Below are 17246 nucleotides of genomic sequence, written 5' to 3' on the forward strand. Positions count from 1 at the left end.
ACTAGAATGAAAATTTTAAAGCCTCCTGTTAGTGCTTCATCTACACGTTAGAGCCCTGAATTTTCAAATGCCTATCTCTTTGCAAAAGAGAGATATCGGCAAGGAAAAGCTGTATTGTACCTTTGCATTTTTCTCCCAAACGAAAGACACTAGAATGAAAATTTTAAAGCCTCCTGTTAGTGCTTCATCTACACGTTATAGCCCTGAATTTTCCAATGCCTATCTCTTTGCAAAAGAGAGATATCGGCAAGGAAAAACTGTATTGTACCTTTGCATTTTTCTCCCAAACGAAAGACACTAGAATGAAAATTTTAAAGCCTCCTGTTAGTGCTTCATCTACACGTTATAGCCCTGAATTTTCCAATGCCTAGCTCTTTGCAAAAGAGAGATATTGGCAAGGAAAAGCTGTATTGTACCTTTGCATTTTTCTCCCAAACGAAAGACACTAGAATGAAAATTTTAAAGTCTACTGTTAGTGCTTCATCTACACGTTATAGCCCTGTATTTTCCAATGCCTAGCTCTTTGCAAAAGAGAGATATCGGCAAGGAAAAGCTGTATTGTACCTTTGCATTTTTCTCCCAAACGAAAGACACTAGAATGAAAATTTTAAAGCCTCCTGTTAGTGCTTCATCTACACGTTATAGCCCTGAATTTTCCAATGCCTATCTCTTTGCAAAAGAGAGATATCGGCAAGGAAAAGCTGTATTGTACCTTTGCATTTTTCTCCCAAACGAAGGACACTAGAATGAAAATTTTAAAGCCTCCTATTAGTGCTTCATCTACACGTTATAGCCCTGAATTTTCCAATGCCTATCTCTTTGCAAAAGAGAGATATCGGCAAGGAAAAGCTGTATTGTACCTTTGCATTTTTCTCCCAAACGAAGGACACTAGAATGAAAATTTTAAAGCCTCCTTTTAGTGCTTCATCTACACGTTATAGCCCTGAATTTTCCAATGCCTATCTCTTAGCAAAAGAGAGATATCGGCAAGGAAAAGCTGTATTGTACCTTTGCATTTTTCTCCCAAACGAAAGACACTAGAATGAAAATTTTAAAGCCTCCTGTTAGTGCTTCATATACACGTTATAGCCCTGAATTTTCCAATGCCTATCTCTTTGCAAAAGAGAGATATCGGCAAGGAAAAGCTGCATTGTACTTTTACATTTTTCTCCCAAACGAAAGACACTAGAATGAAAATTTTAAAGCCTCCTGTTAGTGCTTCATCTACACGTTATAGCCCTGAATTTTCCAATGCCTATCTCTTTGCAAAAGAGAGATATCGGCAAGGAAAAGCTGCATTGTACTTTTACATTTTTCTCCCAAACGAAAGACACTAGAATGAAAATTTTAAAGCCTCCTTTTAGTGCTTCATCTACACGTTATAGCCCTGAATTTTCCAATGCCTAGCTCTTTGCAAAAGAGAGATATTGGCAAGGAAAAGCTGTATTGTACCTTTGCATTTTTCTCCCAAACGAAGGACACTAGAATGAAAATTTTAAAGCCTCCTGTTAGTGCTTCATCTACACGTTATAGCCCTGAATTTTCCAATGCCTATCTCTTTGCAAAAGAGAGATATCGGCAAGGAAAAACTGTATTGTACCTTTGCATTTTTCTCCCGAACGAAAGACACTAGAATGAAAATTTTAAAGCCTCCTGTTAGTGCTTCATCTACACGTTATAGCCCTGAATTTTCCAATGCCTAGCTCTTTGCAAAAGAGAGATATTGGCAAGGAAAAGCTGTATTGTACCTTTGCATTTTTCTCCCAAACGAAAGACACTAGAATGAAAATTTTAAAGTCTACTGTTAGTGCTTCATCTACACGTTATAGCCCTGAATTTTCCAATGCCTATCTCTTTGCAAAAGAGAGATATCGGCAAGGAAAAGCTGTATTGTACCTTTGCATTTTTCTCCCAAACGAAAGACACTAGAATGAAAATTTTAAAGCCTCCTGTTAGTGCTTCATATACACGTTATAGCCCTGAATTTTCCAATGCCTATCTCTTTGCAAAAGAGAGATATCGGCAAGGAAAAGCTGTATTGTACCTTTGCATTTTTCTCCCAAACGAAAGACACTAGAATGAAAATTTTAAAGCCTCCTGTTAGTGCTTCATCTACACGTTATAGCCCTGAATTTTCCAATGCCTAGCTCTTTGCAAAAGAGAGATATCGGCAAGGAAAAGCTGTATTGTACCTTTGCATTTTTCTCCCAAACGAAAGACACTAGAATGAAAATTTTAAAGCCTCCTGTTAGTGCTTCATCTACACGTTATAGCCCTGAATTTTCCAATGCCTATCTCTTTGCAAAAGAGAGATATCGGCAAGGAAAAGCTGTATTGTACCTTTGCATTTTTCTCCCAAACGAAGGACACTAGAATGAAAATTTTAAAACCTCCTATTAGTGCTTCATCTACACGTTATAGCCCTGAATTTTCCAATGCCTATCTCTTTGCAAAAGAGAGATATCGGCAAGGAAAAGCTGTATTGTACCTTTGCATTTTTCTCCCAAACGAAGTACACTAGAATGAAAATGTTAAAGCCTCCTGTTAGTGCTTCATCTACACGTTATAGCCCTGAATTTTCCAATGCCTATCTCTTTGCAAAAGAGAGATATCGGCAAGGAAAAGCTGTATTGTACCTTTGCATTTTTCTCCCAAACGAAAGACACTAGAATGAAAATTTTAAAGCCTCCTGTTAGTGCTTCATCTACACGTTATAGCCCTGCATTTTCCAATGCCTATCTCTTTGCAAAAGAGAGATATCGGCAAGGAAAAGCTGCATTGTACTTTTGCATTTTTCTCCCAAACGAAAGACACTAGAATGAAAATTTTAAAGCCTCCTGTTAGTGCTTCATCTATACGTTATAGCCCTGAATTTTCCAATGCCTATCTCTTTGCAAAAGAGAGATATCGGCAAGGAAAAGCTGTATTGTACCTTTGCATTTTTCTCCCAAACGAAGGACACTAGAATGAAAAATTTAAAGCCTCCTGTTAGTGCTTCATCTACACGTTATAGCCCTGAATTTTCCAATGCCTATCTCTTTGCAAAAGAGAGATATCGGCAAGGAAAAGCTGTATTGTACCTTTGCATTTTTCTCCCAAACGAAAGACACTAGAATGAAAATTTTAAAGCCTACTGTTAGTGCTTCATCTACACGTTATAGCCCTGAATTTTCCAATGCCTAGCTCTTTGCAAAAGAGAGATATCGTCGGCAAGGAAATGCTGTATTGTACCTTTGCATTTTTCTCCCAAACGAAAGACACTAGAATGAAAATGTTAAAGCCTACTGTTAGTGCTTCATCTACACGTTATAGCCCTGAATTTTCCAATGCCTAGCTCTTTGCAAAAGAGAGATATCGGCAAGGAAAAGCTGTATTGTACCTTTGCATTTTTCTCCCAAACGAAAGACACTAGAATGAAAATTTTAAAGCCTCCTGTTAGTGCTTCATCTACACGTTATAGCCCTGAATTTTCCAATGCCTATCTCTTTGCAAAAGAGAGATATCAGCAAGGAAAAGCTGTATTGTACCTTTGCATTTTTCTCCCAAACGAAGGACACTAGAATGAAAATTTTAAAGCCTCCTATTAGTGCTTCATCTACACGTTATAGCCCTGAATTTTCCAATGCCTATCTCTTTGCAAAAGAGAGATATCGGCAAGGAAAAACTGTATTGTACCTTTGCATTTTTCTCCCAAACGAAAGACACTAAAGTGAAAATTTTAAAGCCTCCTGTTAGTGCTTCATCTACACGTTATAGCCCTGAATTTTCCAATGCCTATCTCTTTGCAAAAGAGAGATATCGGCAAGGAAAAGCTGTATTGTACCTTTGCATTTTTCTCCCAAACGAAAGATACTAGAATGAAAATTTTAAATCCTTCTGTTAGTGCTTCATCTGCACGTTATAGCCCTGAATTTTCCAATGCCTAGCTCTTTGCAAAAGAGAGATATCGGCAAGGAAAAGCTGTATTGTACCTTTGCATTTTTCTCCCAAACGAAAGACACTAGAATGAAAATTTTAAAGCCTACTGTTAGTGCTTCATCTACACGTTATAGCCCTGAATTTTCCAATGCCTAGCTCTTTGCAAAAGAGAGATATCGGCAAGGAAAAGCTGTATTGTACCTTTGCATTTTTCTCCCAAACGAAAGACACTAGAATGAAAATTTTAAAGCCTCCTGTTAGTGCTTCATCTACACGTTATAGCCCTGAATTTTCCAATGCCTATCTCTTTTCAAAAGAGAGATATCGGCAAGGAAAAGATGTATTGTACCTTTGCATTTTTCTCCCAAACGAAGGATACTAGAATGAAAATGTTAAAGCCTCCTATTAGTGCTTCATCTACACGTTATAGCCCTGAATTTTCCAATGCCTATCTCTTTGCAAAAGAGAGATATCGGCAAGGAAAAGTGTATTGTACTTTTGCATTTTTCTCCCAAACGAAAGACACTAGAACGATAATTTTAAAGCCTCCTGTTAGTGCTTCATCTACACGTTATAGCACTGCATTTTCCAATGCCTATCTCTTTGCAAAAGAGAGATATCGGCAAGGAAAAGCTGCATTGTACTTTTGCATTTTTCTCCCAAACGAAAGACACTAGAATGAAAATTTTAAAGCCTCCTGTTAGTGCTTCATCTACACGTTATAGCCCTGAATTTTCCAATGCCTATCTCTTTGCAAAAGAGAGATATCGGCAAGGAAAAGCTGTATTGTGCCTTTGCATTTTTCTCCCAAACGAAAGACACTAGAATGAAAATGTTAAAGCCTACTGTTAGTGCTTCATCTACACGTTATAGCCCTGAATTTTCCAATGCCTAGCTCTTTGCAAAAGAGAGATATCGGCAAGGAAAAGCTGTATTGTACCTTTGCATTTTTCTCCCAAACGAAAGACACTAGAATGAAAATTTTAAAGCCTCCTGTTAGTGCTTCATCTACACGTTATAGCCCTGAATTTTCCAATGCCTATCTCTTTGCAAAAGAGAGATATCGGCAAGGAAAAGCTGTATTGTACCTTTGCATTTTTCTCCCAAACGAAGGACACTAGAATGAAAATGTTAAAGCCTCCTATTAGTGCTTCATCCACACGTTATAGCCCTGAATTTTCCAATGCCTATCTCTTTGCAAAAGAGAGATATCGGCAAGGAAAAACTGTATTGTACCTTTGCATTTTTCTCCCAAACGAAAGACACTAGAATGAAAATTTTAAAGCCTCCTGTTAGTGCTTCATCTACACGTTATAGCCCTGAATTTTCCAATGCCTATCTCTTTGCAAAAGAGAGATATCGGCAAGGAAAAGCTGTATTGTACCTTTGCATTTTTCTCCCAAACGAAAGACACTAGAATGAAAATTTTAAATCCTACTGTTAGTGCTTCATCTACACGTTATAGCCCTGAATTTTCCAATGCCTAGCTCTTTGCAAAAGAGAGATATCGACAAGGAAAAGCTGTATTGTACCTTTGCATTTTTCTCCCAAACGAAAGACACTAGAATGAAAATTTTAAAGCCTCCTGTTAGTGCTTCATCTACACGTTATAGCCCTGAATTTTCCAATGCCTATCTCTTTGCAAAAGAGAGATATCGGCAAGGAAAAGCTGTATTGTACCTTTGCATTTTTCTCCCAAACGAAGGACACTAGAATGAAAATTTTAAAGCCTCCTGTTAGTGCTTCATCTACACGTAATAGCCCTGAATTTTCCAATGCCTATCTCTTTGCAAAAGAGAGATATCGGCAAGGAAATGCTGTATTGTACCTTTGCATTTTTCTCCCAAACGAAAGACACTAGAATGAAAATTTTAAAGCCTCCTGTTAGTGCTTCATCTACACGTTATAGCCCTGCATTTTCCAATGCCTATCTCTTTGCAAAAGAGAGATATCGGCAAGGAAAAGTTGCATTGTACTTTTGCATTTTTCTCCCAAACGAAAGACACTAGAATGAAAATTGTAAAGCCTCCTGTTAGTGCTTCATCTACACGTTATAGCCCTGCATTTTCCAATGCCTATCTCTTTGCAAAAGAGAGATATCGGCAAGGAAAAGCTGTATTGTACCTTTGCATTTTTCTCCCAAACGAAAGACACTAGAATGAAAATGTTAAAGCCTACTGTAAGTGCTTCATCTACACGTTATAGCCCTGAATTTTCCAATGCCTATCTCTTTGCAAAAGAGAGATATCGGCAAGGAAAAGCTGTATTGTACCTTTGCATTTTTCTCCCAAACGAAAGACACTAGAATGAAAATTTTAAAGCCTCCTGTTAGTGCTTCATCTACACGTTATAGCCCTGAATTTTCCAATGCCTAGCTCTTTGCAAAAGAGAGATATCGGCAAGGAAAAGCTGTATTGTACCTTTGCATTTTTCTCCCAAACGAAAGACACTAGAATGAAAATTTTAAAGCCTCCTGTTAGTGCTTCATCTACACGTTATAGCCCTGAATTTTCCAATGCCTATCTCTTTGCAAAAGAGAGATATCGGCAAGGAAAAGCTGTATTGTACCTTTGCATTTTTCTCCCAAACGAAGGACACTAGAATGAAAATTTTAAAGCCTCCTATTAGTGCTTCATCTACACGTTATAGCCCTGAATTTTCCAATGCCTATCTCTTTGCAAAAGAGAGATATCGGCAAGGAAAAGCTGTATTGTACCTTTGCATTTTTCTCCCAAACGAAGTACACTAGAATGAAAATTTTAAAGCCTCCTGTTAGTGCTTCATCTACACGTTATAGCCCTGAATTTTCCAATGCCTATCTCTTTGCAAAAGAGAGATATCGGCAAGGAAATGCTGTATTGTACCTTTGCATTTTTCTCCCAAACGAAAGACACTAGAATGAAAATTTTAAAGCCTCCTGTTAGTGCTTCATCTACACGTTATAGCCCTGCATTTTCCAATGCCTATCTCTTTGCAAAAGAGAGATATCGGCAAGGAAAAGCTGCATTGTACTTTTGCATTTTTCTCCCAAACGAAAGACACTAGAATGAAAATTTTAAAGCCTCCTGTTAGTGCTTCATCTACACGTTATAGCCCTGAATTTTCCAATGCCTAGCTCTTTGCAAAAGAGAGATATTGGCAAGGAAAAGCTGTATTGTACCTTTGCATTTTTCTCCCAAACGAAAGACACTAGAATGAAAATTTTAAAGCCTCCTGTTAGTGCTTCATCTACACGATATAGCCCTGAATTTTCCAATGCCTATCTCTTTGCAAAAGAGAGATATCGGCAAGGAAAAGCTGTATTGTACCTTTGCATTTTTCTCCCAAACGAAGGACACTAGAATGAAAATTTTAAAGCCTCCTGTTAGTGCTTCATCTACACGTTATAGCCCTGAATTTTCCAATGCCTATTTCTTTGCAAAAGAGAGATATCGGCAAGGAAAAGCTGTATTGTACCTTTGCATTTTTCTCCCAAACGAAAGACACTAGAATGAAAATTTTAAAGCCCACTGTTAGTGCTTCATCTACACGTTATAGCCCTGAATTTTCCAATGCCTAGCTCTTTGCAAAAGAGAGATATCGGCAAGGAAAAGCTGTATTGTACCTTTGCATTTTTCTCCCAAACGAAAGACACTAGAATGAAAATTTTAAAGCCTCCTGTTAGTGCTTCATCTACACGTTATAGCCCTGAATTTTCCAATGCCTATCTCTTTGCAAAAGAGAGATATCGGCAAGGAAAAGCTGTATTGTACCTTTGCTTTTTTCTCCCAAACGAAAGACACTAGAATGAAAATTTTAAAGCCTCCTATTAGTGCTTCATCTACACGTTATAGCCCTGAATTTTCCAATGCCTATCTCTTTGCAAAAGAGAGATATCGGCAAGGAAAAGCTGCATTGTACTTTTGCATTTTTCTCCCAAACGAAAGACACTAGAATGAAAATTTTAAAGCCTCCTGTTAGTGCTTCATCTACACGTTATAGCCCTGAATTTTCCAATGCCTAGCTCTTTGCAAAAGAGAGATATTGGCAAGGAAAAGCTGTATTGTACCTTTGCATTTTTCTCCCAAACGAAAGACACTAGAATGAAAATTTAAAAGCCTCCTGTTAGTGCTTCATGTACGCGGTATAGCCCTGAATTTTCCAATGCCTAGCTCTTTGCAAAAGAGAGATATCGGCAAGGAAAAGCTGTATTGTACCTTTGCATTTTTCTCCCAAACGAAAGACACTAGAATGAAAATTTTAAAGCCTCCTGTTAGTGCTTCATCTACACGTTATAGCCCTGAATTTTCCAATGCCTATCTCTTTGCAAAAGAGAGATATCGGCAAGGAAATGCTGTATTGTACCTTTGCATTTTTCTCCCAAACGAAAGACACTAGAATGAAAATTTTAAAGCCTCCTGTTAGTGCTTCATCTACACGTTATAGCCCTGCATTTTCCAATGCCTATCTCTTTGCAAAAGAGAGATATCGGCAAGGAAAAGCTGCATTGTACTTTTGCATTTTTCTCCCAAACGAAAGACACTAGAATGAAAATTTTAAAGCCTCCTGTTAGTGCTTCATCTACACGTTATTGCCCTGAATTTTCCAATGCCTAGCTCTTTGCAAAAGAGAGATATTGGCAAGGAAAAGCTGTATTGTACCTTTGCATTTTTCTCCCAAACGAAAGACACTAGAATGAAAATTTTAAAGCCTCCTGTTAGTGCTTCATCTACACGTTATAGCCCTGAATTTTCCAATGCCTATCTCTTTGCAAAAGAGAGATATCGGCAAGGAAAAACTGTATTGTACCTTTGCATTTTTCTCCCAAACGAAAGACACTAGAATGAAAATTTTAAAGCCTCCTGTTAGTGCTTCATCTACACGTTATAGCCCTGAATTTTCCAATGCCTATCTCTTTGCAAAAGAGAGATATCGGCAAGGAAAAGCTGTATTGTACCTTTGCATTTTTCTCCCAAACGAAGGACACTAGAATGAAAATTTTAAAGCCTCCTATTAGTGCTTCATCTACACGTTATAGCCCTGAATTTTCCAATGCCTATCTCTTTGCAAAAGAGAGATATCGGCAAGGAAAAGCTGTATTGTACCTTTGCATTTTTCTCCCAAACGAAGTACACTAGAATGAAAATGTTAAAGCCTCCTGTTAGTGCTTCATCTACACGTTATAGCCCTGAATTTTCCAATGCCTATCTCTTTGCAAAAGAGAGATATCGGCAAGGAAAAGCTGTATTGTACCTTTGCATTTTTCTCCCAAACGAAAGACACTAGAATGAAAATTTTAAAGCCTCCTGTTAGTGCTTCATCTACACGTTATAGCCCTGCATTTTCCAATGCCTATCTCTTTGCAAAAGAGAGATATCGGCAAGGAAAAGCTGCATTGTACTTTTGCATTTTTCTCCCAAACGAAAGACACTAGAATGAAAATTTTAAAGCCTCCTGTTAGTGCTTCATCTACACGTTATAGCCCTGAATTTTCCAATGCCTAGCTCTTTGCAAAAGAGAGATATTGGCAAGGAAAAGCTGTATTGTTCCTTTGCATTTTTCTCCCAAACGAAAGACACTAGAATGAAAATTTTAAAGCCTACTGTTAGTGCTTCATCTACACGTTATAGCCCTGAATTTTCCAATGCCTAGCTCTTTGCAAAAGAGAGATATCGGCAAGGAAAAGCTGTATTGTACCTTTGCATTTTTCTCCCAAACGAAAGACACTAGAATGAAAATTTTAAAGCCTCCTGTTAGTGCTTCATCTACACGTTATAGCCCTGAATTTTCCAATGCCTATCTCTTTGCAAAAGAGAGATATCGGCAAGGAAAAGCTGTATTGTACCTTTGCTTTTTTCTCCCAAACGAAAGACACTAGAATGAAAATTTTAAAGCCTCCTATTAGTGCTTCATCTACACGTTATAGCCCTGAATTTTCCAATGCCTATCTCTTTGCAAAAGAGAGATATCGGCAAGGAAAAGCTGCATTGTACTTTTGCATTTTTCTCCCAAACGAAAGACACTAGAATGAAAATTTTAAAGCCTCCTGTTAGTGCTTCATCTACACGTTATAGCCCTGAATTTTCCAATGCCTAGCTCTTTGCAAAAGAGAGATATTGGCAAGGAAAAGCTGTATTGTACCTTTGCATTTTTCTCCCAAACGAAAGACACTAGAATGAAAATTTAAAAGCCTCCTGTTAGTGCTTCATCTACACGGTATAGCCCTGAATTTTCCAATGCCTAGCTCTTTGCAAAAGAGAGATATCGGCAAGGAAAAGCTGTATTGTACCTTTGCATTTTTCTCCCAAACGAAAGACACTAGAATGCAAACTACAGGTAGTGCTGCAGGGCCCACACCCTTTTACTTGCCTTACAGAGCAGCTCTGGAGCTGTTACAGTGCCCAGCTGCTGCAAGAAATCAGCTTGAATGCTTCAGGGGATGGGGCATGGCCAACATGAGCCCCACACCAAAGGAGGGGGGAGGTGTTTAATGCGAACTAGGGGTCATCCAAGCACTGCAAAAGGCCGCCATGCCCTGCATGCCCCTTTTCTCTTTTCATATGCAGATGAGGGTTCCAGTCAACTTTGGCCCACTGCTTGGATAACATCACCGTATGCAAATCCGTCTGCTGCAGACCTTCCCCCAGGAGTGCTTGTACTAGTTGTTGCATATGGTTTGATATTTGATGGTGCTTCAGTATTAGGCAGCCTTCCGCCCTCCCATGTTCATCTGAAAAGATGTGGTCTCCCTGCAGTTGTTGTCCCCAGATGAGAGTTCACTTGTGCTGCCTCAGTTGAATCTCCTTTACTTGACAGAGATGTGCCTGAGCAGCTGCCCTCACCAGCCCTATCCCAAATCATACTTATTTTGCATAGGAGATACCATGGTCATGAAGATTGTTCTCCAAGGGTGAGGTTCATTCATTGCATTCTGGGTATGCTGACCCCTGTGATTTTCCCAAATGTGGGAAACTCGACTGCATTATTTGTGGTAGTGGGGGACTGTGTTTGTGCTTTCCTCTGGTCAGCTCTGGTAAAAGTCAGATTTCTTTGTCTCAGATCTTCCTCTAGCCTTGTTCTTCTTTCGAGAGTTCCCTTGTGCTGCCTCAGTTGGATCTCTTTCACTTGACAGGGGGGTGCCCGAACAGCGACCCTCCCCAGCTCTAGCCCAACTCCTACTTACCTGCCAGGTGAGATACTATGATCATGAAGGTGCTTCTCCCAGGGCAAGGCTCACCCATTGCACTCTGGGTGTGCTGCCCCTGCGATTTCCCCAAATGTGGGAAACTTGACTGCATAATTTGTGTTTCCCCTGGTCGGCTCTCGTATAATTCAGATCTCTTTGTCTCAGGTCTCTCTCCAGCCTAGTTTGCTGTCTGTTTCCACTTCTCTTTTCTTCAACCGCTCCCTTCTATACCCTTGTGCACTATCCTGACTTCTCCTCCCGTCTGCTTACTTTGTGCCTTCCAATGCACAATGCAAACTACAGGTAGTGCTGCAGGGCCCACACCCTTTTACTTGCCTTACAGAGCAGCTCTGGAGCTGTTACAGTGCCCAGCTGCTGCAAGAAATCAGCTTGAATGCTTCAGGGGATGGGGCATGGCCAACATGAGCCCCACACCAAAGGAGGGTGGAGGTGTTTAATGCGAACTAGGGGTCATCCAAGCACCGCAAAAGGCCGCCATGCCCTGCACGCCCCTTTTCTCTTTTCATATGCAGATGAGGGTTGAAGCCAACTTTGACCCACTGCTTGGATGACATCACCGTATGCAAATCCGTCTTCTGCAGAACTTCCCCCAGGAATGCTTGCACTAGTTGTTGCATTTGGTTTGTTGTTTGGGGGTGCTTCAGTATTAGGCAGCCTTCTGCCCTCCCATGTTCATCTGAAAATATGTGTTCTCCCTGCAGTTGTTGTCCCCAGATGAGAGTTCCCTTGTGCTGCCTCAGTAGAATCTCCTTTACTTGACAGAGATGTGCATGAGCAGCGGCCCTCCCCAGCCCTATTCCAAATCATACTTATTTTGCATAGGAGATACCATGGTCATGAAGATTGTTCTCCCAGGGTGAGGTTCATTCATTGCATTTTGGGTATGCTGACCCCTGTGATTTCCCCAAATGTGGGAAACTTGACTGCATTATTTGTGGTAGTGGGGGACTGTGTTTGTGCTTTCCTCTGGTCAGCTCTGGTAAAAGTCAGATTTCTTTGTCTCAGATTTTCCTCTAGCCTTGTTCTTCTTTTGAGAGTTCCATTGTGCTGCCTCAGTTGGATCTCCTTCACTTGACAGGGGGGTACCCGAGCAGCGACCCTCCCCAGCTCTAGCCCAACTCCTACTTACCTGCCAGGTGAGATACTATGATCATGAAGGTGCTTCTCCCAGGGCAAGGCTCACCCATTGCACTCTGGGTGTGCTGCCCCTGCGATTTCCCCAAATGTGGGAAACTTGACTGCATAATTTGTGTTTCCCCTGGTCGGCTCTCGTATAATTCAGATCTATTTGTCTCAGGTCTCTCTCCAGCCTAGTTTGCTGTCTGTTTCCACTTCTCTTTTCTTCAGCCGCTCCCTTCTATACCCTTGTGCACTATCCTGACTTCTCCTCCCGTCTGCTTACTTTGTGCCTTCCAATGCACAATGCAAACTACAGGTAGTGCTGCAGGGCCCACACCCTTTTACTTGCCTTACAGAGCAGCTCTGGAGCTGTTACAGTGCCCAGCTGCTGCAAGAAAACAGCTTGAATGCTTCAGGGGATGGGGCATGGCCAACATGAGCCCCACACCAAAGGAGGGGGGAGGTGTTTAATGCGAACTAGGGGTCATCCAAGCACTGCAAAAGGCCGCCATGCCCTGCATGCCCCTTTTCTCTTTTCATATGCAGATGAGGGTTCCAGTCAACTTTGGCCCACTGCTTGGATAACATCACCGTATGCAAATCCGTCTGCTGCAGACCTTCCCCCAGGAGTGCTTGTACTAGTTGTTGCATATGGTTTGATATTTGATGGTGCTTCAGTATTAGGCAGCCTTCCGCCCTCCCATGTTCATCTGAAAAGATGTGGTCTCCCTGCAGTTGTTGTCCCCAGATGAGAGTTCACTTGTGCTGCCTCAGTTGAATCTCCTTTACTTGACAGAGATGTGCCTGAGCAGCTGCCCTCACCAGCCCTATCCCAAATCATACTTATTTTGCATAGGAGATACCATGGTCATGAAGATTGTTCTCCCAGGGTGAGGTTCATTCATTGCATTCTGGGTATGCTGACCCCTGTGATTTTCCCAAATGTGGGAAACTCGACTGCATTATTTGTGGTAGTGGGGGACTGTGTTTGTGCTTTCCTCTGGTCAGCTCTGGTAAAAGTCAGATTTCTTTGTCTCAGATCTTCCTCTAGCCTTGTTCTTCTTTCGAGAGTTCCCTGGTGCTGCCTCAGTTGGATCTCCTTCACTTCACAGGGGGGAACCCGAGCAGCGACCCTCCCCAGCTCTAGCCCAACTCCTACTTACCTGCCAGGTGAGATACTATGATCATGAAGGTGCTTCTCCCAGGGCAAGGCTCACCCATTGCACTCTGGGTGTGCTGCCCCTGCGATTTACCCAAATGTGGGAAACTTGACTGCATAATTTGTGTTTCCCCTGGTCGGCTCTCGTATAATTCAGATCTCTTTGTCTCAGGTCTCTCTCCAGCCTAGTTTGCTGTCTGTTTCCACTTCTCTTTTCTTCAACCGCTCCCTTCTATACCCTTGTGCACTATCCTGACTTCTCCTCCCGTCTGCTTACTTTGTGCCTTCCAATGCACAATGCAAACTACAGGTAGTGCTGCAGGGCCCACACCCTTTTACTTGCCTTACAGAGCAGCTCTGGAGCTGTTACAGTGCCCAGCTGCTGCAAGAAATCAGCTTGAATGCTTCAGGGGATGGGGCATGGCCAACATGAGCCCCACGCCAAAGGAGGGTGGAGGTGTTTAATGCGAACTAGGGGTCATCCAAGCACCGCAAAAGGCCGCCATGCCCTGCACGCCCCTTTTCTCTTTTCATATGCAGATGAGGGTTGAAGCCAACTTTGACCCACTGCTTGGATGACATCACCGTATGCAAATCCGTCTTCTGCAGAACTTCCCCCAGGAATGCTTGCACTAGTTGTTGCATTTGGTTTGTTGTTTGGGGGTGCTTCAGTATTAGGCAGCCTTCTGCCCTCCCATGTTCATCTGAAAATATGTGTTCTCCCTGCAGTTGTTGTCCCCAGATGAGAGTTCCCTTGTGCTGCCTCAGTAGAATCTCCTTTACTTGACAGAGATGTGCATGAGCAGCGGCCCTCCCCAGCCCTATTCCAAATCATACTTATTTTGCATAGGAGATACCATGGTCATGAAGATTGTTCTCCCAGGGTGAGGTTCATTCATTGCATTTTGGGTATGCTGACCCCTGTGATTTCCCCAAATGTGGGAAACTTGACTGCATTATTTGTGGTAGTGGGGGACTGTGTTTGTGCTTTCCTCTGGTCAGCTCTGGTAAAAGTCAGATTTCTTTGTCTCAGATTTTCCTCTAGCCTTGTTCTTCTTTCGAGAGTTCCATTGTGCTGCCTCAGTTGGATCTCCTTCACTTGACAGGGGGGTACCCGAGCAGCGACCCTCCCCAGCTTTAGCCCAACTCCTACTTACCTGCCAGGTGAGATACTATGATCATGAAGGTGCTTCTCCCAGGGCAAGGCTCACCCATTGCACTCTGGGTGTGCTGCCCCTGCGATTTCCCCAAATGTGGGAAACTTGACTGCATAATTTGTGTTTCCCCTGGTCGGCTCTCGTATAATTCAGATCTATTTGTCTCAGGTCTCTCTCCAGCCTAGTTTGCTGTCTGTTTCCACTTCTCTTTTCTTCAGCCGCTCCCTTCTATACCCTTGTGCACTATCCTGACTTCTCCTCCCGTCTGCTTACTTTGTGCCTTCCAATGCACAATGCAAACTACAGGTAGTGCTGCAGGGCCCACACCCTTTTACTTGCCTTACAGAGCAGCTCTGGAGCTGTTACAGTGCCCAGCTGCTGCAAGAAATCAGCTTGAATGCTTCAGGGGATGGGGCATGGCCAACATGAGCCCCACACCAAAGGAGGGGGGAGGTGTTTAATGCGAACTAGGGGTCATCCAAGCACTGCAAAAGGCCGCCATGCCCTGCATGCCCCTTTTCTCTTTTCATATGCAGATGAGGGTTCCAGTCAACTTTGGCCCACTGCTTGGATAACATCACCGTATGCAAATCCGTCTGCTGCAGACCTTCCCCCAGGAGTGCTTGTACTAGTTGTTGCATATGGTTTGATATTTGATGGTGCTTCAGTATTAGGCAGCCTTCCGCCCTCCCATGTTCATCTGAAAAGATGTGGTCTCCCTGCAGTTGTTGTCCCCAGATGAGAGTTCACTTGTGCTGCCTCAGTTGAATCTCCTTTACTTGACAGAGATGTGCCTGAGCAGCGGCCCTCACCAGCCCTATCCCAAATCATACTTATTTTGCATAGGAGATACCATGGTCATGAAGATTGTTCTCCCAGGGTGAGGTTCATTCATTGCATTCTGGGTATGCTGACCCCTGTGATTTTCCCAAATGTGGGAAACTCGACTGCATTATTTGTGGTAGTGGGGGACTGTGTTTGTGCTTTCCTCTGGTCAGCTCTGGTAAAAGTCAGATTTCTTTGTCTCAGATCTTCCTCTAGCCTTGTTCTTCTTTCGAGAGTTCCCTGGTGCTGCCTCAGTTGGATCTCCTTCACTTCACAGGGGGGAACCCGAGCAGCGACCCTCCCCAGCTCTAGCCCAACTCCTACTTACCTGCCAGGTGAGATACTATGATCATGAAGGTGCTTCTCCCAGGGCAAGGCTCAACCATTGCACTCTGGGTGTGCTGCTCCTGCGATTTCCCCAAATGTGGGAAACTTGACTGCATAATTTGTGTTTCCCCTCGTCGGCTCTCGTATAATTCAGATCTCTTTGTCTCAGGTCTCTCTCCAGCCTAGTTTGCTGTCTGTTTCCACTTCTCTTTTCTTCAGCCGCTCCCTTCTATACCCTTGTGCACTATCCTGACTTCTCCTCCCGTCTGCTTACTTTGTGCCTTCCAATGCACAATGCAAACTACAGGTAGTGCTGCAGGGCCCACACCCTTTTACTTGCCTTACAGAGCAGCTCTGGAGCTGTTACAGTGCCCAGCTGCTGCAAGAAATCAGCTTGAATGCTTCAGGGGCTGGGGCATAGCCAACATGAGCCCCACACCAAAGGAGGGTGGAGGTGTTTAATGCAAACTAGGGGTCAGCCAAGCGCCGCAAAAGGCCACCATGCCCTGCACGCCCCTTTTCTCTTTTCATATGCAGACGAGGGTTGAAGCCAACTTTGACCCACTGCTTGGATGACATCACCATATGCAAATCCATCTGCGGCAGGCCTTCCCCCAGGAATGCTTGCACTAGTTGTTGCATTTGGTTTGTTGTTTGGGGGTGCTTCAGTATTAGGCAGCCTTCTGCCCTCCCATGTTCATCTGAAAATATATGTTCTCCCTGCAGTTGTTGTCCCAAGATGAGAGTTCCCTTGTGCTGCCTCAGTTGAATCTCCTTTACTTGACAGAGATGTGCATGAGCAGCGGCCCTCCCCAGCCCTATTCCAAATCATACTTATTTTGCATAGGAGATACCATGGTCATGAAGATTTTTCTCCCAGGGTGAGGTTCATTCATTGCATTTTGGGTATGCTGACCCCTGTGATTTCCCCAAATGTGGGAAACTTGACTGCATTATTTGTGGTAGTGGGAGACTGTGTTTGTGCTTTCCTCTGGTCAGCTCTGGTAAAAGTCAGATTTCTTTGTCTCAGATTTTCCTTTAGCCTTGTTCTTTTTTCGAGAGTTCCCTTGTGCTGCCTCAGTTGGATCTCCTTCACTTTACAGGGGGGTACCCGAGCAGCGACCCTCCCCAGCTCTAGCCCAACTCCTACTTACCTGCCAGGTGAGATACTATGATCATGAAGGTGCTTCTCCCAGGGCAAGGCTCACCCATTGTACTCTGGGTGTGCTGCTCCTGTGATTTCCCCAAATGTGGGAAACTTGACTGCATAATTTGTGTTTCCCCTGGTCGGCTCTCGTATAATTCAGATCTCTTTGTCTCAGGTCTCTCTCCAGCCTAGTTTGCTGTCTGTTTCCACTTCTCTTTTCTTCAGCCGCTCCCTTCTATACCCTTGTGCACTATCCTGACTTCTCCTCCCGTCTGCTTACTTTGTGCCTTCCAATGCACAATGCAAACTACAGGTAGTGCTGCAGGGCCCACACCCTTTTACTTGCCTTACAGAGCAGCTCTGGAGCTGTTACAGTGCCCAGCTGCTGCAAGAAATCAGCTTGAATGT

The 17246-nt window shown here is 42.8% G+C and overlaps 11 non-coding genes and 1 pseudogene across 11 annotated transcripts; all 12 read left to right on the top strand.

The window, feature by feature from the left end:
* Nucleotides 1–10756: 10756 nt before the first annotated feature.
* Nucleotides 10757–10920, top strand: LOC135045497 (U1 spliceosomal RNA). Its single transcript, XR_010237938.1, has one exon. It is a non-coding gene; the product is annotated as a U1 spliceosomal RNA (small nuclear RNA).
* A 152-nt stretch (nucleotides 10921–11072) lies between these two features.
* LOC135045533 (U1 spliceosomal RNA) lies at nucleotides 11073–11235 on the top strand. The gene has a single exon (XR_010237972.1). It is a non-coding gene; the product is annotated as a U1 spliceosomal RNA (small nuclear RNA).
* A 674-nt stretch (nucleotides 11236–11909) lies between these two features.
* Nucleotides 11910–12073, top strand: LOC135045503 (U1 spliceosomal RNA). Its single transcript, XR_010237943.1, has one exon. It is a non-coding gene; the product is annotated as a U1 spliceosomal RNA (small nuclear RNA).
* Nucleotides 12074–12225: 152 nt separating this feature from the next.
* On the top strand, nucleotides 12226–12388 carry LOC135045442 (U1 spliceosomal RNA). Its single transcript, XR_010237898.1, has one exon. It is a non-coding gene; the product is annotated as a U1 spliceosomal RNA (small nuclear RNA).
* A 674-nt stretch (nucleotides 12389–13062) lies between these two features.
* Nucleotides 13063–13226, top strand: LOC135045489 (U1 spliceosomal RNA). The gene has a single exon (XR_010237930.1). It is a non-coding gene; the product is annotated as a U1 spliceosomal RNA (small nuclear RNA).
* A 152-nt stretch (nucleotides 13227–13378) lies between these two features.
* LOC135045450 (U1 spliceosomal RNA) lies at nucleotides 13379–13541 on the top strand. Its single transcript, XR_010237906.1, has one exon. It is a non-coding gene; the product is annotated as a U1 spliceosomal RNA (small nuclear RNA).
* A 674-nt stretch (nucleotides 13542–14215) lies between these two features.
* Nucleotides 14216–14379, top strand: LOC135045504 (U1 spliceosomal RNA). Its single transcript, XR_010237944.1, has one exon. It is a non-coding gene; the product is annotated as a U1 spliceosomal RNA (small nuclear RNA).
* Nucleotides 14380–14531: 152 nt separating this feature from the next.
* On the top strand, nucleotides 14532–14694 carry LOC135045443 (U1 spliceosomal RNA). Its single transcript, XR_010237899.1, has one exon. It is a non-coding gene; the product is annotated as a U1 spliceosomal RNA (small nuclear RNA).
* A 674-nt stretch (nucleotides 14695–15368) lies between these two features.
* LOC135045490 (U1 spliceosomal RNA) lies at nucleotides 15369–15532 on the top strand. Its single transcript, XR_010237931.1, has one exon. It is a non-coding gene; the product is annotated as a U1 spliceosomal RNA (small nuclear RNA).
* A 152-nt stretch (nucleotides 15533–15684) lies between these two features.
* On the top strand, nucleotides 15685–15820 carry LOC135045467 (U1 spliceosomal RNA; annotated as a pseudogene).
* A 701-nt stretch (nucleotides 15821–16521) lies between these two features.
* Nucleotides 16522–16685, top strand: LOC135045516 (U1 spliceosomal RNA). The gene has a single exon (XR_010237956.1). It is a non-coding gene; the product is annotated as a U1 spliceosomal RNA (small nuclear RNA).
* Nucleotides 16686–16837: 152 nt separating this feature from the next.
* On the top strand, nucleotides 16838–17000 carry LOC135045459 (U1 spliceosomal RNA). Its single transcript, XR_010237915.1, has one exon. It is a non-coding gene; the product is annotated as a U1 spliceosomal RNA (small nuclear RNA).
* Nucleotides 17001–17246: the final 246 nt, after the last annotated feature.

Source organism: Pseudophryne corroboree, unplaced genomic scaffold (assembly GCF_028390025.1).
Source record: "Pseudophryne corroboree isolate aPseCor3 unplaced genomic scaffold, aPseCor3.hap2 scaffold_909, whole genome shotgun sequence".
Taxonomy (NCBI): Eukaryota; Metazoa; Chordata; class Amphibia; order Anura; family Myobatrachidae; genus Pseudophryne; species Pseudophryne corroboree.